The sequence below is a fragment of the Bubalus kerabau genome, chromosome 2 (genome assembly GCF_029407905.1).
Source record: "Bubalus kerabau isolate K-KA32 ecotype Philippines breed swamp buffalo chromosome 2, PCC_UOA_SB_1v2, whole genome shotgun sequence".
NCBI lineage: Eukaryota > Metazoa > Chordata > Mammalia > Artiodactyla > Bovidae > Bubalus > Bubalus kerabau.
Genome location: NC_073625.1, coordinates 38,424,635 through 38,450,444, shown reverse-complemented (window position 1 = coordinate 38,450,444; position 25,810 = coordinate 38,424,635). Strand labels below are relative to the sequence as shown.

The 25,810-nt window shown below is 46.7% G+C and overlaps 1 protein-coding gene and 1 pseudogene across 1 annotated transcript in view; both read left to right on the top strand.

Moving 5' to 3' along the window:
* LOC129643228 (beta-defensin 33-like) overlaps positions 1 to 25,810 on the top strand; it is a 64,616-nt gene that overhangs the window by 16,202 nt on the left and 22,604 nt on the right. The gene's annotated exons all lie outside the window — the stretch shown is intronic.
* Positions 1,843 to 4,821, top strand: LOC129643229 (beta-defensin 33-like; annotated as a pseudogene).

Below are 25,810 nucleotides of genomic sequence, written 5' to 3'. Positions count from 1 at the left end.
GTTCATTGGAAGGACTGATGCTGAAGCTGAAGCTCCAATGCTTTGGCCACGTCATGGGAAAAGCTGACTCATTGGAAAAGACATTGACGCTGCGAAGGATTGGGGGAAGGAGGAGAAGCTGACGACAGAGGATGAGATGGCTGGATGGCATCACCGCCTGGATGGACATGAGTTTGAGTGAACTCTGGGAGTTGGTGATGGACAAGGAGGGCTGGCATGCTGCGATTCATGGGGTCACAAAGAGTCACACACAACTGAGCACCTGAACTGAACTGAACTGAACTGAACTTCCTCCTTAGCTAAAACAATGAAACTTTTAATGTCTTATCCCAAATATATTCCTCATAGCAAAATTTACGGGGTAGGCCATTTTACAAGTTGGGATTCAGAAATGAAGTAATTTGTTCAAAGGAGTGCACGTTGAATGTAGGGAGCACTTGAACTCAAGCCCAAGTGGGTTTGACCCCAAAGACCTTGTTTTATTGAATATTCAACAATCCCAGAAAACTAATGTACTTACTGAATTACATGAAATCAACAAATACTTTAGCTCAAGTGTGATCTGTGCATCACTGGGGACATACTTATCCTACAAGGCTATGTGTTGCTCACCTGCAATCCAAGCTAAACTGGGTGTCCTGCATTTTCCCTGCAGCCCGCCTCAGGTGACAGCATGCTCCAGGCGGTGCTGTGGTGACAGTGCCTCCAGACCTTAGCATCTTCCAGGAGCCAAAGTGAATTCTTGTTCAAATGACGCCAGCCCAGGAAGGCCCGGGTGCTCTGATCAGGCCCCCCACCCCCGAGGAGCAGCCAGCACCGTGGGTGCTGCTGGTCCTGTGTCCGAGCAAAGTGCTCTCAGGACGCTCATGCTGGTGATCAGTGGCCCCAGCCCTGAAGGGAAATGTCAGTTCCGCTCAGAATTCATTAACCAAGCAGGTCCAGTTGTTTAGTCACTCACTTGTGGTCCACTCTTTGCGACCCCATGGATTGTCGCCCACCAGGCTCCTCTGTCCATGGGATTTCCTGGCAAGGATACTGGAGTGGGTTGCCATTCCCTTCTCCAGGGGCTCTTCGCCACCCAGGGATCAAAACTGCATCTCCTGCATTGGCAGGTGGGCTCTTTGTCACTAGAACCATCTGGGAAGCCCCTTGTCTGGTATCCTTTGGTGCTTTGCACTCAAGAATACATTCATGAATTACCTGTATTAAGAAATACTCTAGCCCATGAAGCCTCACCTGATTGTGGTCTGTGCAATAGCTTGCTTAGGTTGAATCAATTCTCTCGGGAAATGGTAGCAAAACAAACAAAAAAAAATTTGAGAGTGAAAAAAGACCATTTTAGTTTCCAAAATTCCTTCTCATTTTTCGATTGTAAAAGGTGTATGTGTGTTGGGTTGTTGTTGTTCAGTCAATTAGCCGTGTCCAACTCTTTGCAACCCATGGATTGAGGGTGTTTATTCTGAAAGGAGAAATGGACAGATGCAGAGACATAAAATAAAGGTGAAAAAACTCAATGAATAATTTTCTAACAGAATTCAATGTTCAATGATTTTTCTCCAAAAAATGCTCCAAACCTCAGAGCCATAAGCAGAAGTGAGAATCAATGTGGAAACCCTGACTTCTTACAAACCTCTTCCTTTGCAACACGCAAACACATGGACTATGTGTCCATACATGAAACATCCTGAAATTAGGCCCAGGCCCAGCTGACCATCTCTGCTAGGATAAAAGTCCTTTCTTTCCAGCTGAAGTTTTCAAACTCTCGCCCAGATCGCCTGCCCCGATTCAGGTGTGCCACCAGACACTGGTTCTGCTTGGAATTCCGAAAACTCCTTTCCCATCATGAAGCTACTGTACCTTCTCTTCCTCTTACTTGTGTGTCTTATCCAGACAACATCGGGTTAAGTGGCAGATGCAACTGGTCGGCTGATATGGTGGATGACCATGGAGCCTAGAGTAGGGAAGGTCAAGTTGATTCATCATCCAGTGAGGTGCTAAAGGGAATAATATCAAATCTGAGAGAAGCATAGCATATGCGACATGCTCCATTTTACACATAATGAAAGACAGGCTTGAAGAGGTGAAAAGTAGCCTCCCATGATTGCCCTTAACGAGTTGGTGGGAAACCCATAAATTGTAATGGTGATAGAAAACATTTACAGGGGACTTTACGGCTTACAAATCATTTCCATGTGCCTAACAGTAACACTAATGATAATAGTAAATCATGTTGACCACTTCCAATCCCAAAGAAAGGCAGTGCCAAAGAACACTCAAACGAACACACAATTGCACTCATCTCACACGCCAGTAAAGCAGTGCTCAAAATTCTCCAAGCCAGGCTTCAGCAGTACCTGAACCGTGGGCTTCCAGATGTTCAAGCTGGTTTTGGAAAAGGCAGAGGAACCAGAGATCAAATTGCCAACATCCGGTGGATCATTGAAAAAGCAAGAGAGTTCCAGAAAAACATCTATGTCTGCTTTTTTGAGTATGCCAAAACCTTTGATGTGTGGATCACAATAAACTGTGGAAAAGTCTAAATGAGATGGGAATACCAGACCAGGTGACCGGCTTCTTGAGAAACCTGTATGCAGGTCCAGAAGTAACAGTTAGAACTGGACATGGAACAACAGACGGGTTCCAAATAGGAAAAAGAGTACATCAAGGCTGTCTATTGTCACCCTGCTTATTTAACTTATATGCAGAGTACATCATGGGAAATGCTGGGCTGGACAAGATTGCCAGGAGAAATATCAGTAACTTCAGATATGCAGATGAAACCATCCTGTGGCAGACAGTGAAGAGGAACTAAAAAGCCTCTTGATGAAAGTGAAAGAGGAGAGTGAAAAAGTTGGCTTAAACCTCAACATTGAGAAGACTAAGACCATGGTATGTGGTCCCATCACTTCATGGCAAATAGATGGGGACATAGTGGAAACAATTCCAGACTTTATTTTTTTCGGCTCCAAAATCACTACAGATGTTGGCTGCAGCCTTGAAATTAAACGAAGCTTACTCCTTGGATGGAAAGGTATGACCCACCTAGATAGTATATTGAAAAGCAGAGATATTACTTTGTCACAAAGATCCGTCTAGGTAGGGCTATGTTTTTTCCAGTGATTATGTATGCATGTGAGATTTGGACTGTGAAGAAAGCTGAGTTCCGAGGAATGGATGCTTTGGAACTGTGGTGTTGGATAAGACTCTTGAGAGTCCATTGGAATGCAAGGAGATCCAACCAATCCCTCTTAAAGGAGATCAGTCCTGGGTGTTCATTGGAAGGACTGATGTTGAAGCTGAAGCTCCAATACTTTGGCCACCTCATGCAAAGAGCTGACTCATTGGAAAAGCTCTTGATGCTGTGAGGTATTGGGGGCAGGGGGAGATGGGGACAGAGGATGAGATGGCTGAATGGCATCACCGCCTGGATGGACATGAGTTTGAGTGAACTCTGGGAGTTAGTGATGGACAAGGAGGGCTGGCATGCTGCGATTCATGGGGTCACAAAGAGTCACAGACGACTGAGCACCTGAACTGAACTGAACTGAACTGAACTTCCTCCTTAACTAAAACAATGAAACTTTTAATGTCTTTTCCCAAATATATTCCTCATAGCAACATTTATGGGGTAGGTCATTTTACAAGATTGGATTTAGAAATGAAGTAATTTGTTCAAAGGAGTGCAGATTGAATGTAGGGAGCACTTTAACCTAAGCACAAGTGGGTTTGACTCCAAAGACCTTGTTTTATTAAATACTCAACAATCCTAGAAACCTGATTCACTTACTGAATTACATAAAATCAACAAATACTTTAACTCAAGTGTGATCTGTGCATCACTCAGGACATACTCATCCTACAAGGTTATGTGTTACTCACCTGCAATCCAAGCTAAACTGGGTGTCCTGATTTTTCCCCACAGCCCTCTTCAGGTTATAGCATGCTCCAGGCTGTTCTGTGTTGAAAGAGCCTACAGATCTTAGCATCTTAAAGGATCCAAAGTTAATTCTTGCTCAAATAATGCCAATCCGGGAGGGCCTGGGTGCTCTGATCAGACCCCCCACTCCCGAGGAGCAACCACCACTGTGGGTACTGCTGGTCCTGTGTCCGTGCAGATTGCTCTAAGGACTCTCGTGCTGGCGATTAAGGGCCCCAGCCCTGAAGGGAAATGGCATTTCTGCTCAGAGTTCTTTAACCAAGCAGCTCCAGTTGTTTAGTCACTCGGTTGTCATTCACTCTTTGTGACCCCATGGACTGTCGCCCACCAGGCTCCTCTGTCCATGGGATTCTCCAGGCAAGGATACTGGAGTGGGTTGCCATTTGCTTCTCCATGGGATCTTTCTGACCCAGGGATAGAACCTTCATCTCCTATGTCTCCTGCAGTGGTAGGCGGATTCTTTACCAGCTTAGCCATCAGGGAAGCCTGAGGGAAGCCCCATAGACCCTGTTTAAATGAATGAGCGTGATCACCTTCCTATAGAACAATTTAAGGCCCCTTCTCAGTTTTTACTATTATTTTAAAAAAATGTGGAAAAACATTCTAAGCTTATAGGCCACACCAAACCAACGAGAGTTCCAGTTGTGTCCCTGTGGACTGTAATTTGGAGTCCCTTGCTATATAAGATGAATTCTGATAGCTTTAGTTACACATGCCTTATTTATTTGTTTCTTTTTCACCTCCCCTTCCTTGATAGGGAAAGCAAAAAAGAAAAACCTTGAATGTTGGAAAATGGGTGGTGCCTGCAAGTATCAGAACACCCCCGGTGTGTTATCCTGCCTGGAGAATGCAGGAGTCGGAAGAAACACTGTTGCAGAGTCTAGTTTCACCATGGGAGCATCCACAGCAGCAGCAGACACTCCCCACCACTGAGTCCTGTTAAAAAAGAGCCACTGTTCACTCGGGTCCTGTGGGGTCTTTCTGAGTGCATGAGGTCATGAACTGGATGGGAAGATTTCAGCTGGAAGTCTGGTCACACCACTCGTTAGCTGATTAACTCTGGACAGGCCTTGCCTTTCCTAGGTCTCAGTCTCTGCTCCTGTGACTGTTGAAATGGATGTTCTCCACAACCTAATTTGTTGGTGGTGGGGTTTATTTGCTAAATCATGTCTGATTCTTCTGTGACCCCATGGACTGAGTCCGTGCGATGTTCCAGGCAAGGATACTGGAGTGGGTTGTCCTTTCCTTTTTCAGGAGATCATTCTGACCCAGGGATCAAGCCCACATCTCCTGTGTCTCCTGCATTGGCAGCCAGAGTCTTTAGCACTGAGCCCCAGGAGAGCCAACCTGTTAATCTATGTCTACAAATGTATGGACTGAGGGAAAGAGCTTTGAGTGTGTGTGTGTGTGCGTGTTAAAGTATGAAAAGTCACCGAGGTTTTGTGTCCCTTTGTGGAAGGATATCTGTGTTTCCATTGGCATATGGGTTTCCACATGGTCAACATGTGTTTAACTTCACAAGAGACAGCAAACTGCTTTGGGAAGCAGCTGTGGTCGCTGCTGATAATCTCAGTGGCCTCTGAGTTCCCAGTCTCTCCATGTTCCCATCCCTCATCACACCTCCATGTAAAATTTTCAGTGTTCCTCTGTTAAAAGGATGAAGGACAAATTCTCTAGTTTCTCAGGTCCTTCACCAGTTGGCCATACTTTCTCGAGTTTAATCTTATCTCAGCCTGGTTTGCAAACTAACCCCTGACAAAGTCTCAGTCATCTTTCTGGCATATTGTGTTCTCCTCATACTGAAACACACTTAAGCTATTTGTCCTCTGACTTTCCCTGCCTGATTTGTACTTGCTTTTTATAGTCTCAGCTCACACATGGCCTTCACTGGGAAGACATCCTTCATTCATCCAACTTGAGTAAGAGAAGAGACTTTGGTTCCATGGCCTCAGCTACCAGTACAGTTTCTAGCACACAGTAGGTGTTCAAAAGATGTTGACAGAATAGTCGAATAAAGAAAATGATAGAATGAGGCTTCAGATTTCCAATGTAATTCAGGGATGATCCATTAAATGTGAATTCCTCAGTTTACTTAATTCAGGAAGTTCCATCAAACATGAGTCCATGATTCAGCGGAAGTGTTTACCATGTGATGAAGACCATTTATTTTCTTCCCAGGCACACACTTGTGTGAGAGTCACACAAATTAAGCATTCTACAACCTAAAGAAAGAACAAAAATGTCTGTTTTTGGAAGAAAGTCTTGAGATCACGATCTGGGGGAAAAAATAATTCAGTTCAACCGGGAATCCCCAAAATACACTGCCAGGAAAGTATTCTGTCTTATGCACCTCTTTTCCCTCACTTTGTCCCTCCTATTATACTTGCTTGTTCCATAGGAGAAAGGCTGAATTTCAAATTTGTTGTGAATAGAAATTTTATGCTGTAATTTGGAAACTAGGATCAGAGAGTGTAAACAGCTCTCTTGGGATGACATTTACAGCCTGTTATTGTGCCCTCTGAAATGCGCCATTGTGGGGTTATCAGATGTCTTTTGGAAACAGCACATTAAAATTTTGTAAGTTTGTGTTTTCATCTTCCTGGCAAGGGATCCCGCTGAAGACAAGATGGTAGCACAGCCCTCAGATATTTACTAAAATCTGCGAACATACTCACACATATGTCCTACACAGTTGAAGAGTGTCAGCAATACTCTGAAGGTCACTCACCATTCCCAGGCTAAGAACATACGCCTGCTTTCAGGGTTTCTCAGATAAGTCTTACAATTAAGATTAAAGACCTAAACATTAAGACCCTGAAGCCAAGGACCTAGAATGGTCAGGGCACCAGCTGAGGGGAGAGAGGTTTCTAAAAGAGAAAAGGAATAGCCCGCCTGGCTCCAAACCAGGACTAAGGTTGGTTTGGGACTTCTCTGGTGGTCCAGTGGCTGGGAGTCCACCTGCCAGTGCAGGGGACACAGATTTGATCCCTGGTCCTAGAAGATCCCACATGCCTCGGGGCACCTAACCACATGTGCCAAATGGCTGAGCCTGTGATCTAGAGTCCAGGATCCGCAACAAGGGAAGCCACCGCAATGAGAAGCCTGAGGACCACAACTAGAGAGGAGCCTCCAGTCACCACAACTAGAGAAAGCTTGGGCTCAGCAGCAAAGACCCAGCACAGACAAAAATATAAAAACAAAAGGTTGGTTTTCCTGCATCTTAGCAGGTGGGGGAGATAAGCAAGGGCCCCCCAAGGACCCTCTAAGTCCAGCCTGTCCACTTTGGTTCATTAGAAAAGGTCACCAGCTTTGGATCCCAGGTTGAGTGGTCAGAGGGCTGGCTCTCATTGGCTTTGGCCTGGGGGGGTCAACGATCTGTGGAGTCAATGCCAGGGCTGGTGGCAGGCTCACACTCTCCTTCTGCCCACTCAGGGACGTCAGCCTTGTTTCCACTTTCTTGAACTGCTCATTCTACCCACAGGCTGGAGGGAAGATGCTAGCACTTGGCTTCCAGCAGAGAGCTTGCTCATCATGGTTCCTCACACCTGAAGCTCTGTGCCACATTGTGGAGGCTGTCCTGATGCCTACCCATGCCACGCTGGGCTTCATCATGGCAGCTGTGACCTAGGAGCTCTGACCTCTGGACCACCCATTGCTGGACCCATGGATGTCCTAGCGCTGTGCCGAGATTCTCACATAAGGAGTTCTGCGGCTCTATATTCATTCTTACCCAGAACATCCCCTCAGAGCCCAGAGGAGGAAGGGAATCTACACCCCCTTCTCTCTAATTGAAAGTTAGCCCAGTGAGGAAACTGACTTGGGGTCACTCATCTGAGTGAGGACAGAATGGATGACTGTGCCCAGTGGGCCCACAGCAGAGAGCGGCTTGTTGACCAGAAGCAGACAAAGGACAGGGTCTGGGGGTGGGCATCGGGGGAGCGACTGCATCCATCCAGCCCCTGCTCGCTTAGCTCATTATCTGCCAGGTTTTGTGAGCTAACACCCTGGGAAGCACGAGGAGCCCTGAGCAGTGAGACCTAGGAAAGGAATGATTGGTCAGATGAGTGTATTTACATTAGGTGGCTCAGATGGTCCACAATCTGCCTGCAATGTGGGAGATCTGGGATAGATCCCTGCGTCAGGAAGACCCCATGGAGGAGGGCATGGCTACCCACTCTGTTATTCTTGCCTGGAGAACCCCGTGGACAGAGGAGCCTGGCCAGACCATGGGGTCACAAAGAGTCAGACACGACTGAGCGACCACATGGTGTGATGTGATGATGGGAGGAAGTGAGTGAGGGGAGACAGAGGATGAAGAGTGCTGGGCACCAAGCACAACATGGCGGCAAAAGACAAGACTCCCTGCAGGAGGCGAGGCGCCGGCTCTCAGGGACACTCCAGCCCCTCTCAGCCACACCAGCCACTCTCCTCCCGCACATCCAAGTGATTTTACTGCCCTCTGAGCTGTCCCGTGACAGTCAGCACTTCTGTGATGTGAGGAGCAATCACACAGGGGCTCAGACTCCCGCCTCCCCTTCTTTTCTCATCCCTGCCACTGCTTGCTCAAGATATGGGGCAGAATATACATCTGTGTTTTTTCCCAAAATGTCGTGGTTCTACCTATATGAATTATCTCCTAAAGAATACCTCTAAGCTTCCTCTTTTTTCTTGCTCTGCAGCCAGGAACAAAATGCCTCTGGAATGAGGCAAATGGTAAACTTTAGGTATTGCTATCAGCTCAGACACACGTCAGTAGGTGGAAGGTTTAAAAAAGGAGACCATGTATGTTATGACTATGTCATCATATTAGACTTTAAAGAAAGCAGATGATGGTTTGTTTCCATTCTTTCCCATTGATTTCAGGGTTTCTTCTCTATGCCTCCAGGCCAGATGACCTTTGGCAAACCCGGCTGGGAAACTTCCCTTTTCTTCTCTTCCCAGAGTAGCATCCCTGAGGTGCTTTGGGGACACCAGGGTATCTCTCTGAAAGTGGAGCAGGCTGGAGAAACAAAATTGAACTCAGATATGACAGGGAAATGCCAGAGACCATTTAACTGGTATCACTTGAGAAAAGAAGACAACAAAGATGAGGAGGTAAGACAGCTTCAAGGCTGGTTCAGAAGAGACTCCTCGCAAGTTCCTGGAAAGGAGAAAACAAACAGCACTTCAGTGGGTTGAATAAAAAGCGACCCAAATCTTCTTTAATAGGTCCAAACAGGGCGATTGCATATGGAAGACAGTGTTCAATTCTGATCTGAGTACTAACTAAAATATTTCCCGGACTTCGAAAGCCCTTGATATGAACAGGTGCAACGATTAACAATGTTCCAGGCAAAGCTGGAAGGGTTTCTTTTGTTAGCTCTTAATGGGTGCAGGACGGGAAGAGAACAACAATGATGATGACGGTAAAAAAAAAAAAAAAAAGAATGAATAGATGGGATGTCCCTGGCAGTCCAGTGGTTAAGACTTGGCCTTCCAGTGCAGATGATGTGGGTTCCAACCTTGACTGGGGAGCCAAGATCCCACATGCCTTGTGGTCAGAAAGACAAAACATAAAGCAGAAGCAATAGGGTAACAAATTCAATGAAGTTTTCAAAACAGTCCACATCAAAAAAATAAAAATCTAAAAGAATGATTAAAATTGATGCAGCACTTACTCTATGGGAACCTGTGAATAGTTTAGATGACATTTTTCCATTTGCTTTCATGAAGTTAGTACCATCCACTACTTCTTCAACTCAGGCACAAATACAGTCAAGATACAATCTTTTATTCTTCGGATAGTCACTCTTGCACTAAACCGAATGGGACTTCGAGAAGGAAAACTATCACAGGGTTTAGGACTCACTTCTCTTCAGATGCTGAGAGGTGTCTGAGATCTATTGTAGCATGTCACTTGGCTCAGTTTGTACAGAAGACGGTCCCCCTGCGTCTGACAATGGGCTTTATCTGTGCTCTAGGAATGACCCTGCTGATTCAGGGCCCTGTCCAGGACATGGTGATGTCTAATGACCCATAAAGCCTCATGTACTTGACTCTTGTGCTATAAAACACAGCATAGTTTCAGGGTAAGTGAAAGTCGAAGGGCTTTGCTCCTTAGCCAAAGCCTGAATCAAAACAAGTTTGGGACAGGGGCTTAGCGTCCCTGATGAAGGACAGAAGGAATGAAAACAGCTCACCAAAAGGAGATGGCATCTTGAGACCAAAAACTGAGGAGGCTGCTGGGTATAATCAATAAGTCCATTTTTTTACCAAGGTCGGGGGAGCACCTTACTTCCTCACAGAGCAGGACTCCAAAGCTCCCTCTGAGGAGCCACTGGGGCTATTTTGTTGCTAACCTGGTGTACACAGATGGGGGCTTGGAAATAGAAATCTATTTTCCTAAGATTTGTGAAAGGGTAACTAGTCACATGGGAATACATCAGGGAAGGTTATCCTCATTGTTTGGGGACTAACAGAGCATGGAGGCTGCCTGGTCCTAATGGGTATTAAACAATATCTATTAACTACAAGACCCTGATGACAGAGATGTGATTCACCACACAGGCCAGTACTGGGCTGGGTCAGCAGAAGGATGGCGGGAGCTGCATGAGCCCAAGAGGGTGTCAGTGATGCTAACAGACATCCAGGCACCCTCCTCCTGGTTTTCCTTAACCTGCTGTTTCTCTCCTCTGTCTCCGGGCTTTGGTTGAGCCATCCCTAACTTAAGTCTCAGCAGCTGGGGGTGAGATTTCAGTTTTTTCTCACCCAGAAAATCTTGGGCTTCTCATAAGAAATGATCCCCCTTATTCTGAATGAAGCATTTTTCTGTAACAAATGTCTTCAGAGTGACTAACTCAAGAATTCTTGTATTTTCCCTCTCATCTCAAGATGATGGCTGATTACTCATCCTACATTTATGCAATTAATCAGAACCCACCAAGTGAAGCGTATTGAAGGTGATTATGATGGCCTTCCTACAACCCGAATAAACTAGTCTTACCTTATACCAATAGTAATATCATCCCTAATGGTATCCATGGGGAAAAAATAAGACTAGAGATATTCAGTGTGGTGTTCGAGTTTGTATGTGGTGAAATTAAAGTTGGAATCAGGAATCTGACTCTAGATACTGAATTCTTTATTACTGCACGATGTTCTACTGGTCTCCTTCCTCAAGGATTAAGTATTAGAATCAAGTGAAAATTATTATACATTTTAAAAGAATGATAAATTGGCTCACGACTTTCCATACAGTGGTAATAATCTAGAAATTAGGATTAAAAATATTTTTATGTTGACCAAGTTGATTTTAAAATACCCTGTAAAGGGAAAACTTGCAAGAATAAGCAGGATAATTTTTATAAAGAAGAACACAGTGACTTTCATTACCAGTTATTATAATTTATGATGGTGTTGAGGCTTGAAATATGTGACTTTGGCTGAGGAATTAAAAAAAAATGAAACCTGAGGCAAAACAAAGAAGCCAGAAACAGTACACTGGTTGTTCATCTGCTAACCTGTTCTGAATTTTCTTTAATTATTCATGATTGAAAGTCAAGTGAAAGTATTAGTTGCTCCGTGGTGTCTGACTCTTCCCGACCCCATGAACTGTAGGCCACCAGGCTCCTCTGTCCATGGGATTTCCTAGGCAAGAATACTAGAATAGATTGCTGTCTCCTCCTCCAGGGGTTCTGTCCAACCCAGAAATCTGCATAGCAGGCCGATCCTGTACCATCTGAGCCACCAGGGAGCCCACTCATCACTGATTGGGACCCAGTTATAGAACTGGTCCTCGTCACATCACCGTAATGCCAGTCACACTCTTTCTTTCCTGTGAGATTGTTCAGGTTTTGGAAGAATGCTCGTGTCTCTTGTCCTTCCTCTTTGTCCCCCGCTTCCTGGGCATCTTGCCTCCTGTCTCCGTCCTCCTGCCCTAAACCTGCTCTGTAAACAGCAGAGAACTGTGGTCCTGTCAAGGCCTGCTCCCTCCCCAGAGGGAGGAGAGTGACACCGGCATGGAGAGGCAGCCTACTCAGCAAGCGACAGACGGGGCCACACCTTGGACAAGACACGTGGACAAGGAAGACACCGCATGACCGCACATCTCTCAGGACTCCAGCCTCGGGCCAAAGTGGCTTAAGGGTCACATTTGCTCTGTGAATGAAAACACTGTTGCAACATTTGTGTTCAGTCGCTCAGTCCTGCCAAACTCTTTGCAACCCCATGGACTGTAGCCTGTCTGGTTCCTCTGTCCATGGAATTTTCCAGGCAAGAATTTAAAGCATAATAACTGTCTCCCTCCCACTGCCTACCCTGCCATGGAAAACAACATCAGTCCTAATGATAAAACATTCGATTGTGTAGATGTGAGAACTGTCTTCTTTTATTTGCACAAGACGAGACTTGCTCAGGGTCTCTCAGCGGGCTCCTCAGCTGGGCTGCCTCCATCAGCTCGGCTTTATTTTGCAGTAAACAGTGAATGCCCGGCAGGGTCCTCTGAAGGGCTCACAGCTTGGTGTCCCTTGCTTCAGGCAGATTCCACCCCGAAGATGGCAGGGTCTTTCAAAATTGAGTGCCCTAGTGCTGTCTGGAAAAGGAAAAGACGTTTATATGAAGCCTCATGGAAGTCCCATGAGGAAATCTGGGGGTCTCACCATCTGACTGGGATCCCCTTCTTTCCCAGCTAAACACCAATAGCAAATGTCCCCCTCGTATCCCTCACTCTCTGTTCTGATGTAAGATGTCAGTGTTGCTGATGAACCTGGTTTAAGAAGATCCCACGTGTGGGAGCAACTAAGCCCCTGAGACACCACTGTGAACCTGTGCCCCGGAGCCCGGGCTCCACAGTGAGAAGCCCCTGCAACGAAAAACGTGTGCCCTGCACCTGGAGAGTAGCCTGCGCTCTCCAAAACTAGAGAAAAGCCTGCACAGCAACGAAGACCCAGCACAGCCAAAAGAAAGAAAGAAAAAAAAAATATATATATATATATACACAAATATACACCCTTCGTGCCACAGGAACACCTGGGTGGTAACCGCAGGGTCAGTAACCACTGCCCCGTGTGCCTCACCAGTCACCCCACCTCCCCGTCATGCAAAACCCACCCAGCTCTCACAGGCTCGTCGGATGGAAGCCTTGTCCAGCAGAACTCAAGCTCACACCGTGACATGTGGCAAGAGGTCTCCGGTCTGGGCCTGAATAAAGGAAGTTTTTCTCATACTGGGTTATACCAGACAAGTGATTCAACTGATTTAGTTCACAAATCATCCAGCTCATTCCAGGGAAAGAAGAGGAGGGAGAAAGTTACCACCAATAAGACATTTAAGGTCATGAAGACTCAACAACATGCTTTGGAAAGAATTCTCTAATCACTCAATGCCTAATTTGGGTGTGGAAGTGACCTACTAGTAGCTCTGTCATACTTTACTTTCTGATGATGGTTAACTCAGGGAAGAAAAAACCAAGTAATGATAAGAAAGGGCATCATGGCTGGTATTTACCGGGCAGTACCTGGAAGGGGATCAAGAGAGCGGTGAGGAAGACACGGAGGAGCCTCATTGTCCCAGAACGGAGGTCCCAGAAGACCTGGTGAGAAGGATCAAGGACACAGTGAGAAGTTCGAGGAGCTCAGGGCCTCCAGGACCAGAGCAGACACGACCTCCTGCCCTGGGGCCCTGCGCCTGCTTCGGCAGGAGGAGTGTGACTCTCCGTCCTTTCTGGCTCCCTGAGCCCCAGCTGTTGCTCACCTCGGGTTTGCTCAGACCTGGGGTTTCAGATCTGGGGTTGAGGCCCTCCTGTGCCCACATCTATGGAGGCGGCGTCCCCGTGAAGCAGAGGCTGGAGCATCCAAAGCCAGTGGTAGGGCGGGAGTCTGGCTGTTACAAAAGGAGGGTAAGGCCAGCCCCTTGTGGGTGAGGAGGTTCATTAGAAAAGATTTACAGCCCCGTTGTTTGGATCTTCAGGGCTACTTGAAAGGAAGGTCCAGAATGGTGGTGGGTTATAATCTTCCTAGAGAATCCATGTTAAAGGAAGAAAGAGTTTGTATTGGTTAAAATTTAGTGGAGAAATATACCCAATTATTTCTAGGATTTTAAGTTTAATGTTTACTTTCATTTAAATCTATCACAGTTTTTCTGATTATAAAAAATATTACACATCAGAAAGTTTCAACTAAAAACACCCAAAATTTCAGGTCATAAGTAAATGCAAAAATGAAAGGTTTTTTAAAAACCCATAGGCCCACCCTTCAGTTATAACTACTACCTACAATTCAGAATATTTCAGCTCTTTTGCTTTGCAAATGAAATTGTGTAAATATTTATTTTTAATTTAAAACATAGAATCTTACTTCACACTCAATGCCAATGTGTTTTTACCACTTAAACATTATCTTGGAAACATTTTACGTCTGTTCAAATGAATTTGCATCATAAATTTGTATGACCATATATATATATATATCTTGAGAAATTTATATAACACTTACTTTTGTATAAATTCCAGAAGTGGAATCTCCATATACATACATATATATATATATATATATATATATATATATATATATGCATTTTTCAAGTTTTAATGGGTTTTTCCCATTTGCCCATGCTAGAAACTGTTGTACCACTTTATCCTCTTGCTGACAATGTTAAAAAGTATATTTGACAGTCAATATTCTCATTACTAGAGAAGGCAATGGCACCCCACTCCAGTACTCTTGCCTGGAAAATCTCATGGGCGGAGGAGCCTGGTAGGCTGCAGTCCATGGGGTCGCTAAGAGTCGGACACGACTGAGCGACTTCCCTTTCACTTTTCACTTTCACGCATTGGAGAAGGAAATGGCAACCCACTCCAGTGTTCTTGCCTGGAGACTCCCAGGGACGGGGGAGCCTGGTGGGTTTCCATCTATGGGGTCGCACAGAGTCAGACACGACTGAAGTGACTTAGCAGCTTAGCAGCAGTGGTTTTAAGAATTTTTTCAATTTTTCCAAATAGAATGAGGGAATAATATTTTCTTTTTTGTTTTAATATATTAAAAAAATTGTTTCTGAGGTTGAACATTTTGAAAAATGTTTTTTGGTTATTTTTATCTCTTACACATTTCCCATTTTTCTATTCATCTTTCCTTGCTGACTTCTCAGAATCCTATGTATATTTAAGGTCACTAATCCTATATTCTATGTGTTGCAAAAATTGTTTCTGGCTTGCTTTTGGCTGTGTGCTTGCTCATCTAATAGATGAAATTTATAGCTACCCTTAGAGATTACATTTGGTTTTCTTCAAAGATATTTATTAGTATGTTTATCTACTTCTGTCTGTATTCCTGGTTAGTTTCATCCTTAATTCTTTCAGAACTGGAATGGAGGCTCTTCTGAAAACCTATGACAGACAAGTCCCCAGCAGTGACCTGAGAACAGTTGCTTGCACCATCCAGCACTATGAATTTCCTGAGCCCACAGACATGCCCTCACTCCCACATGTCTCATATGGAAGGCTGATGTCTGAGTTCACATCTCTGTCCTCTTAGGAAACCTAGTCTTGCATGGAAGAGAAACAAGCTCATACATGACTGGAAGGAATTGAAAATGATCAGGGCCACCTGGGTGATCCAAGTACAGCAGGCCATCCGGGGGAGGACGGGGGAACACATTTTGTACACCCATCAGAGCACCTAAACCACACAGCGTGCCTGGCACCTACCTAGTCCTGGTCAGAGACAGTTCTGTTCCTTCTGCTCTTCTGTTTGTCTCTGCAGGATGCAGCACTAAGTGATCTGAGCTATTAATAACACAGCTCCTCCAGTTAAAGATAATCAAATCTCCCTCTTCAGTCTCTTTCAGAGGGCATGGCTACACTCAGTGATTCTCTATTACCAAATAACATTTAAATTATTCCATCAAGTTAAACACAATGTTATTGCTTCATTGAAATTACAGGTTTTACTAAAGAAAAAAAATGATATGTGATTGAGTCTAAGAACTAGATTTCCCTTTAGATGTTTTTGCCTCCTCTTAGTACAACCTTTTGTACTAAGAAACTTACCTTCATTAAGTTTCTTTCTGGGTCCTTCAGAGTGATTTTGTAACTTGACTCCTAGATATTTCATGGTTTTTCTTTTTGAGCCACATTCTTCTTTCATTACATTTTATAACTGCTACTGTCTGCATAAGAAAAGCTGTAGATCTGGGATAATAATGCATCACTAGCCCACAAGTTGAACTCTTATTCATTTAGATTTTTTGTGGTTATTTCTCAGTGGTTTTGCAGTTCTAAAATTATAGGTCTCTAAGAATTATCATTAACCTCCTTGATTCTGAAGTATAGGATTCTTCCTTTCTGCTCTCAATGAAAGACATTGACTCACAATGCCTGGAACTGTCAGAGATCCTCAAAGCCAACTTCCTTACTTCACAGAAGAGGAAATTGTGGCCAAACAAGGTCAAAATCATGTCTAGGGGTTATCCTCTGGTAAATGTCTTTTATGCTGTAAACTCTTTCTCAGTTATGACAATGCAAACATTAACTTGTTTCTATCCATTTCCCCTGTTTTCCTGTTTCTTTATCCCTTCTTTCTCCTGTCAAAGATCAACTTCCTCAATCTCAAAAATGAAACAAGGTTTTTCAAAAGCAGTTTTTAAAGACAGTTGCTGTTTTTTAAATAGATGCTTCCACCATTTTTTTCTTTATGTGTAATTTCTTCTGTAAAAACCTTTGATTTTTCTTCCAGGGCTTGATGAAGAATTTCAACTCATGCATGAAGCAAAGTTGTAGTTTCAGCCAAGATGTCCTTGGGTGGTCAGAAATGACTGTGTCCAGTGAAGAAATGGAGGGAATCTTAATGACAACACCAACACCCATTGCTTCTGCGACCCTGGGATTAAGTCTACCACTCTTGCAGGGTCAAAATGGAGATGTCTGAGTTCACGTCAAAATTTCTGTTTGAAAAGTTAGAGCGAGATAAACATCCACATTGGGTCTAGTAATGTGTGCTAATTCTGATTATGGGCCCTGAGTGAAATCTCTGGAGGATGTATGAGCTGTGAGAGAAACTGTCCAAGACAAGGATGGTTGCTACTTCAAAGGAGAGAAAATGGAAATGGAGGGAAGAAGGGAGGGAGAGAGAGCAGTCACAAGAATCTCATAAAATTCTTCTTCAGTTTTGGGGCCATAAAAGGCCCCAGTCTGCTCCCCACGTGCTCCTCCAGCAGAGCAGGCCAGGGAGCATGTGGCCCTGGGTTAGCAAGTCTCTTCTCTGTCGGGTGCTGGCACCTCTGTTCCCACCTGGCTCTGCTCTGAGGAGCTTACTGACTCCACTCTGACAGGACAGGCCTCACTCTGAGCCCTCCTTCTCTCCCTAGAGAAACAGAAGGACGTCCTTAAGTCATGAATGAGTTGGGAGTCCTGTTACCCGTCGACCTTGTTTCACCTACAAGACTCTGAGGTCTTGAAAACCCAAGACTGAGTCTCCTCAGCGTTGAGCCCTTAGGTGTGAACCAGACGGAGAATAACTCGAGCCTGGAAACAGGAAGCACCTTTGACAGAACCATAGGAACGTGGGATTCTTCTCCTTCGTCTGTGCCCAGACTTCTCCCATCCGAGCCCGGGCTCCCATGCCTTCCACGCTGGACCCTGAGGGGGCTCACTCATCGTTCCTGAATCAGGGGCTCAGGAACCCGGCCCCCGTCCTGCCCGCCTCTGCACGCACTCCAGTCTTGGGGTCGTGCTTCCATTGAGAACAAGAAGGGGCCCTTCATCTCCGCTACGCTCTGCCTCGGGTCGGTCTGGGCGAGGCACTATCCCACGTGTGCACGGGCGGCTTGGGTCTTGGGCCGCGGTGGGCTGCCATGAGCGTTGGTTGAGCCCAGAAGTGTGTCGGTATCCTGCGGCACCCGGCGGGCTTCGCGCAGAGCGCTCCAGGACCTACCCTGCGGCCTCAGATGGCCTCTGGGGGGCGACCTAGAGCGGCCGTTCCCTCCACCGGGAGCAGGACCACACCGAGGTCAGGAGGACTGAGCCCCGGGTGGACAGAGCCGGGCCCCGCCACGGCCCATGTCCCGTCCCGCAGCCCCCTCGCTCCCTCAGAATCAGCCTCAGATACCTCTGGGATGGCGTGTGGAAAGATGACGCTGGACCGAGGCTTCGGACCCTGGCTCCGGTCCCGGCTCCACCTCCGACTACAGGTCACGTCCCTTGCAGGCGCCTCCACACCCTCTTTGGCGAGATGCCAGACCTGGGTGAGCTGACCCCAGGTACCCTGGTTCTGAGGCGCGTGGCTCCACGCGCTTCCGAGAGGCACTTGGGCCTGACGCAGAGCGGGGACTGCGGGAGGACGGCCGCTCGCCTGGTCCTCGGGCTCCCGCCTGGGGTCCCCTGAGCCGAGACCTCGTTCCCCCCGGCCCTCAGCTTCACTCACTCACCTCCTCTCCCTCCTGTGGGCAACGGGGCCTGAGGAGCCTCTCCTTCGTCCTCCAGGGCCTGTTACTGGAGGCGCCCTGATGGCCTGTTCCCATCACTGGGCGCTAGTGAACCAGAGAAATCACTGAGTGGGCACTTTTGGACGTGCAGCGCCTCCTGGCAGGGACCCAAGGGCCAGCGCCTGGCGCCCAGGGCCTCTATACCTGGGCCTGGCACATTGGCAGAAACTGGAGGGGATGCGAGGCTGCAAAATACGGGGGGCTCGTCACTGTCCCTCCCTCAGCAAGCTCAGGGAGCCAGTCACCTCGACCCGCGAGACCTGAGCTGCTGGGCAAGTGGAGGGTGTCGAAGGGTCCGAGCGCTGCTGCAGGGCCAGGAACACTGAGGACGGGAGGGCACAGAAGGAGGAGAACAGCTCTCTGTGACACCGTGGCACGGCCTTAGGGCTCAGATGGTCAGATCCCCTTGCAGAAGGGAGGAAATCAAGAGGAAATAGGGCGGCATGCCAGCAAGATAAAGAGAGAAAACCTGTCTGGGGAGACAACGCAGTAAATCATACCTTGACGTGCGCTTTAACCATCGCATCAGCGGGCAAGTAGAGGGCAGGGGCGGGGAAGGAACGAACTCAGCTGAGAAGAGGTGAAGAGTCTTGGGGTCTTCAGTACCTTGTGGAGGGTGCTTCATCAGGTGCATTTGAAATAGACAAAAAAATGATTTAGGTTGAAAATGACAAAAATACTTTGGCGATAATATTAATAAGTGTCCATAAAAGGAAATAGCACAACATTGCTTAATTTCACGTTTTGATCTTCTTTTATTTTCTGATTTCTCTTCTGATTATTATTCAGAACTCTAGACATTTCCTCCATGAAAGAGTGTCATTAATAAGTCTTAGGATTAACTGAGAAAGCACCAATTTTAGAGTCAGGAAACCAGGGCTGTGACTCCAGAGATACCACTTGCCCCTGGACCCCTGGGAAGTACCCTCTCTTTTCTGGACCTTAGTTTTCTCATCTGGAAAATGCAATGATCACTTAGGTCCCTCCAACTAGGAGATGCTACAGCATCGGAGCCCAGGGCTCACACCTGCTGACACTAGGCTCCGATGAATGGTTTCTTAGAATTTAAAAAAAAAAAAAATACTTCCTGCACTAAGTAAAAGCCAAATTATCTGCCTCTGGGGAAAATATGTTTGTCCCTCCTGCTTAATAAAAGGAAGTAAGTTACTCAGAATGTAGGCTTATCTTCCAGCTTCATGTTACACGAGTATAGTACTCTAACATCCTTGAGGTTTCTGGGCAAAGCACTCAAGTGAGAGAAATTACACAAAGATAGGAAACAGTCAGATGGGTCCCTTCAGGCATCACCTGGTTCTTCGTTTCTAGCACTCTCCTGGCCCCCCTTCCAGGCACAGGGCAGCTTGGCTCAGCACCATTCTTCCTGAGACCCATTTCCTCTGCTCCCACGATTTCCAGTTCCTAGGCAGAATCAGGTACAAAATGAACAAAATGTGCTCCCAGAATGCCAGGGGCTTTCAGCTGGATCAAACAGATCCACACTGTAACAGTTCATCACTATTCACTGCAGTGAGGAGGAGGGGTCTTAACGGAAGGAATGGCTGTTCCTGTTCCTATGGTGTGGGGGTGGGAACAGGGGGAGAGGTTGAGAAAACTTTGCTGTGAGGTTAATTTTTGATTTATGGTCTAAGGGATGAGTCAGTATTTATGAAGCAGACACACACACAGTGGTGAAGCCAGTCCTGGGAAAAGGAAGATCATAGGCAAAGATAGAAAGGTGTAGATCGCAATGTGAATTTGGGAAGTCATGTGTCCTTTGGCTAAAGAAAAAGGAAACGCTGTAGGATATGTAGACTCAGGGTTGGATATTTGAATTTGTCTTGTAAGCAAAGAGAAGAAACTGAAGGACTTTAAATGAGAAAATAACACTGTCAAGTTTGTAATCTGGAAATAACTCGGTAGCTATATATAGACTGGATTCAGGAAGTGAAGGTAAAGGACTGTTATAAACCCACCATATATAAAACAGCTAGCTAGTGGGAAACTGCTGTATAACACAGGAAGCTCAGCTTCAGGAAGGAGAAGAGATGTGCTGATTTGACCATCACATGAGGGAACCACACTGGTAGGAAGCAGTCTGCTTAGGAGGCAGCAGTTGTGAATCTGGTTATGAGAATGGGGATGGTCCATTTGTGTTATTCTCATTGGTTACCCATTGAAAGAAGGTATTCATAGTAACAATCATGCATCATAGGGAGAAATCCCTGTAGCCTGGTACCCAATTCTGTCTACCCCCCTATAAAACCTCTTTAAAGTAGATTGTACAGGGACAGCCCTGGGGGTCAAGTGCTTAAGACTCTGAGCTCCCACTGCTGGGGCACAGGTTCGATCCCTGGTCAGGGAACTAGATCCCACGTGCCACAACTAAGAGTTCACCTGTAACAACTAAAGATTCTGCATGCAACAGCAAAGAGCGGGCACAAATTAAAAAAGCAAACAAACAAAAAAAGAATCAGTATAAAGCAAGCAGTTAAGTACAATAAATTAAGAAAAATAGCACAGGAATATTTCACCTGGACAAAGATGAGGCGTCATCAAACAGGAACCATTCAGAATCTCTCCAAAGATGCTGAAAGAAAAAGGAGGTAGTGGGGACTGGGGAAGGGGGGCAGGGAGAAGAGACAGGAAGGTGTGCAGGGAGCCTGGAGAGAATCACACGCCACACGTGGGCACAGACGTAGACACACCTGGGGGCCGCAACTGGGGAAATTCACTTCTGGTTGCTTTGATTTTCTTTGAAAACTAGGCATGATGTCTCTCAGCTGAGAGTGGGTGTGGGGACCTGACAGGAGCTTTGGAAGAGAAGGTGCCGCGTGAAGCAGTCGTGGGGAGTGAAGGCAAGTGGAGGGGAAAGGGGCGTCCAAGCAGGGCCAGTGGGGAGACAGGACCTGCTGTGCATGAGGCGTCCTGAAGACAGGATGAATCCGGGGGCGTGCGAAGGGGCTTAGCAGCATCAGGTCAAGGATTCTAGGTTCTTCATCTACAAAGGGTTGAGCCATTAAGACAGGAGGTGGAAGTTGAGAGCATTTGCTTAAAACTGAGAGTACAGAGGGTTCACAGGTCCTGGCTGAGAGGGTTTTGTTTGTGTGTTTTCCCTTCTTGACACCAACTGTGTGTCCAGGGCTTCAGCTCAGTTCAGACACTAACCACCCCAGAAGGAGGGGCAGACTCACAGGTATGATCCCAGTTCTACAAGACTGTCCCCACCTCAGATGCCAACTCTTGGGTCCCCAGCTCCCCCACACTTCTGCCTGACTTGGCTACAAACTCAGGAATCCCAGTACCTCCCCCTTCAGGTTGTATGATTTGCTAGACTGACTCACAGAACTCCAGAAAATGCCAGAGGAAGGGCCAGGCCACGGCCCCCTCCCCAGGCTCCTTTGTTTTAGAAACCTTGGTTGATTTCTGTAACTGGCCATTTGGGTCACTTGTTTGTTGGTTTCTCTTCCTACACTTTAAATTCTCCCTCGTATGTTTTAAATTCACCAATAGTGCATCCTTGAATGGAGAAGGCATTGGCAACCCCACTCTAGTATTCTTGCCTGGAGAATCCCAGGGATGGAGGAGCCTGGTGGGCTGCCTTCTATGGGGTCGCACAGATTCGGACATGGTTGATGCGACTTAGCAGCAGCAGCATCCTTGAAAAGCCAGACCCCCAACCCTATACCTGAACAAAAGCAAAAGCCTAAGCCCCCCATGCATTCTCTCCCTACCTGACACCATGGTAGTGAGAGTGTGCTGTGTAAGTTTTAGGTCTCCTAAACAAAAAGCCTGTATTTTGTCTGTTTTCAGAGCTTTCTGAGTGTGTCAGACCCACATCATGGTAGGAAGGTGTGCTGTGTAAGTTTTAGGTCTCATAAGCAAAAAGCCTCTATTTTTTTTTTTTTTTTTCTTTTTTCAGAGCTTCCGGAGTGGGTCAGAACAACAGGGGGCAGCCTGTCCACAACACTAGTGATTCACAGGCTGAGAATAGCAGAAAATAGTGCAGGACACCCTGGGCTCCCTTTGCCACCCTGGTGGTGCCTCCAGCTCCCTGCTGCAGAGGCCATAAGCGTAATCTGAGCCCAGTAAACAACCAAGCCCTCCTTGGTTCTCAGTGTTGGCTCCACAGTCACTGAGGCAACAGACTTCATGCAGTACCTGTCAGGAGCCAAACACAGACAAGTTCGTGGTCCCTTCCCCATCCCAGAGGTCACTGTTGTTGTTCATGTTATTGTTCAGTTGCTTTCCCAGTCATGTCTAACTCTGTGACCCCACGGATTGCAGCACTCCAGGCTCCTCTGTCCTTCACTATCTCCCAGAGTTTGCTCAAATTCATGTCCATGAGACTGTGATGCCATCCAACCATCTCATCCTCTGCTACCTCCTTCTCGGTCCCTCAATCTTTCCAAGCATCACGGTCTTTTCCAATGAGTTGGCTCTTTGCATCAGGTGGCCAAAGCATCGGAGCTTCAGTATTAGGCTTCCAATGAATATTCTGGGTTGATTTCCCTTAGGATTGACTGGTTGGATCTCCTTGTAGTCTAAGGGACTAATGCCCACCATTCAGTGAAGATGAGGGTAAATGTTATTTAAAGGTAAACTACAATGAAAAACCATGTGAGTTGAGAACTACTGGCATTAAACTATGGGAACTTATCAGAACTACTGGAATACGAAGCTGGAGGTCCTTGCACTGCTGAGAATGTGTCCTGACCCAACCACCCAGATTCCACAGAGTTCGGCAGGTGGGATGAGCAAGAGAGGGTCGGAGAGGAGGAGGGGAGGGGGTCAAGGTCACTTGGGGCTGGATGGGGCCATCCCACAGTTTGACAGGGATGCAGGTTCCAGCTGGACACTCAGGATCTGTGCTCCTCACTCTATGCAAGCTCTGCTTCAATTGAAAATTGGCAAAGACAAAATACAGGCTCCATAATAAAAAGAGCCCTTTAGGTCTCATTTTAAAATGGATAAATGGGGCGGACAGGAGGGACGGAGGACCACTCCCATGTGTCCTCTCACCTCTAAAGGACCACAAATGCTGTCCGTCTCAAAGCTTCTAATGGCTGGAAACCCACACTGTGAGGGAAAGGGGAGACAAGAGAGAGAAGAGCAAACCTGAGAAACTCCCTGTGGTGCTTCATCTCACGTATGGATGCGGCTGGGCCTTGCTGCCCAGATATTTGGCCAAACGTCATTCTGGATGTTCCTGTGAGGATGTTTGGAAATGAGACCTACATTTAAATCAGTGGACTTTGGTAAACAGGCTATTATTACCCTTGTGTGACATGGGTGGGCCTCATCCAATCAGTTGAAGGCCTGAGCAAAGACTGACTTTTCCGCAAAGGGAAGGAATTCTGCCAGCAGCCAGGTTCAGATTTGAACTCCAGCATCAGCTCCTCCCTGAGTCCTGCTGGTCTACCGCACTGGCACTGGATCTGTTTGTTTGTTTTTTTGGGGACTTGCCAAAATGTTTGTTTGTTTAGGGACTTACTTTCATAATGGTGTGAGATGATTCCCTAAAGAAATGGGTTATTTTTGTGGAGAACCCTGACTGACTCACAACCAAATGTGGACAAGTGAAGAGGAAAAAGATGGGAGGCACTCCCCAGAAAGCCCCTCAGTGATGGTCTGTGGTGTTGACACTCTGAAGTAACTTTTCCTGGGTTGCAGAACCTTTTGAGAACACCCTGCCCCCTCCCCCCATACACAACCCCCCCCCAACACAGACACAAGACAGTCTTGGAAAATTTCAAAGTTTCTTCACCAAAACTTGGCCACAGACTGCAGCTGAGGTTGTGTTAGCATGATGTGGACCACGTGTTTTTGCAACCCTGCAATAACTGACACACAGAGACACAGCTGGTGGGAGAAATGAACAGAAGCTAAGAAACACAGAGCAAGAAGGGTGGCCCCAAATGCCAGGGCCGGGAAGCCGGGAGTGGGGGTTGGGGGTGGGCAGAGGACCAGGGAGTCCGGGGAGGCTCAGGAGGCAGCCACTGCCGGGGAGCGCAGGGCTCAGGGAAGAGCCTCTGCAGAGACCCTGGGTGATGATGGCGGGTCTCTGGGAAGCCCCGCCGACCGGCAGCCACGTGGTTTCCATTGCTTCCTTCCTCCCATGGTCCATCAGAAGAGACCTCCACCACTGAGCCCCTCTGAGCAGAGTGGACAGAGCTCCCGTTCCTAAGGTCTTACCTCCCACCTGAAGCTGCTGGGTAAAATAAATGAGGTGGTACAGGTAGCTCACTGGAACCACCGTCTACACAAGCTTGGAGCTGGGTCATCTCTCCTTTAGCAGTTTCCCCTCCACAAGATGAGACAGGCTGAGGATATAGAAAGAGGGTGAGAAAGAGGAGGGGAGGGAAAGGGAGGGAAGCAAAAGGAGCCAGAGTGACGGAAACCTGCTCATAGAACCTGCATCACTGCCCCTGAAACATGCAGGAAAATTACAGGAAAGCTCGAAGGGACTGGGATCTTCAGCAGGAACTAAAGCAAGGGGCATCATTCAGGAACATGCAGCTCCAGGAGAGTACAGGAATGTTGCAGAGGTGAGGGGAATTGTTTACCTGAGTATATTCAGGGTTACAATATTATCTCAGGAAGAAAGGGCACACCCTCAAAGACAAGAGCTTGGACCGCACAATTCAGCATTTAAAAAAATAAATGGACTGTGAAGGGACTGTATTCTGTCCTCCTACAGTACACAACTAAGGAACCAGGCAAAACATGTGAAACTACTGATTCAGACTCTGGCACATGCACTACAGGACTGTAAATGAAGAGAGAAGAAAACAAGTGAGGTAGGGACTTCCCTGGCAGTCTGGTGGCTGGGAATCTGTGCTCCCAACGCAGGGGGCCTGGGTCCACCCCTGGTAAGGGAACTAGAATTCACATGCCACAACTAAGATCCTGCCTGCCATGATTAAGGTCCAAAGCGGCCAAATTAATGAATTTACTGATTAAATGTTATGTGCTTAACCATTTATAAAAAAAGAAAAGAAAACAAGTGAAGTGAGACTTATGACATCTCCAGTCTCTACAGATTTCCAGGCCTAAAGCTCAGGCAACAAGAAATCCAAACAGACCAACAATTCTTCTGAGTCGCAGAGAGAGGGGTCAAGGTTCAGAGAGTGCAGGCATCTTCACTTCTGGACAGAAAACCAGCAATGGGCGTTGGAATCAGGGGTGTGTGCCTGTGTGCTAAGTCACTGCAGTTGTGTCCGACTCTGCTACTCTGTGGACTGTGGAGGTGCTGACTGTTTGTGAATCCATTGACTGTACCCTGCCTGTGTAGCCTGCCTAAAAACTCTGTGCTTCTCGTTCAATTCTAAAACTGCTCTGAAAAACTGAAAAACGAAGTCTATGATACTAGATGGCATTTTGGCTCAGCTTGATGGGATAAAGTCTGATGCTAAGATTCTA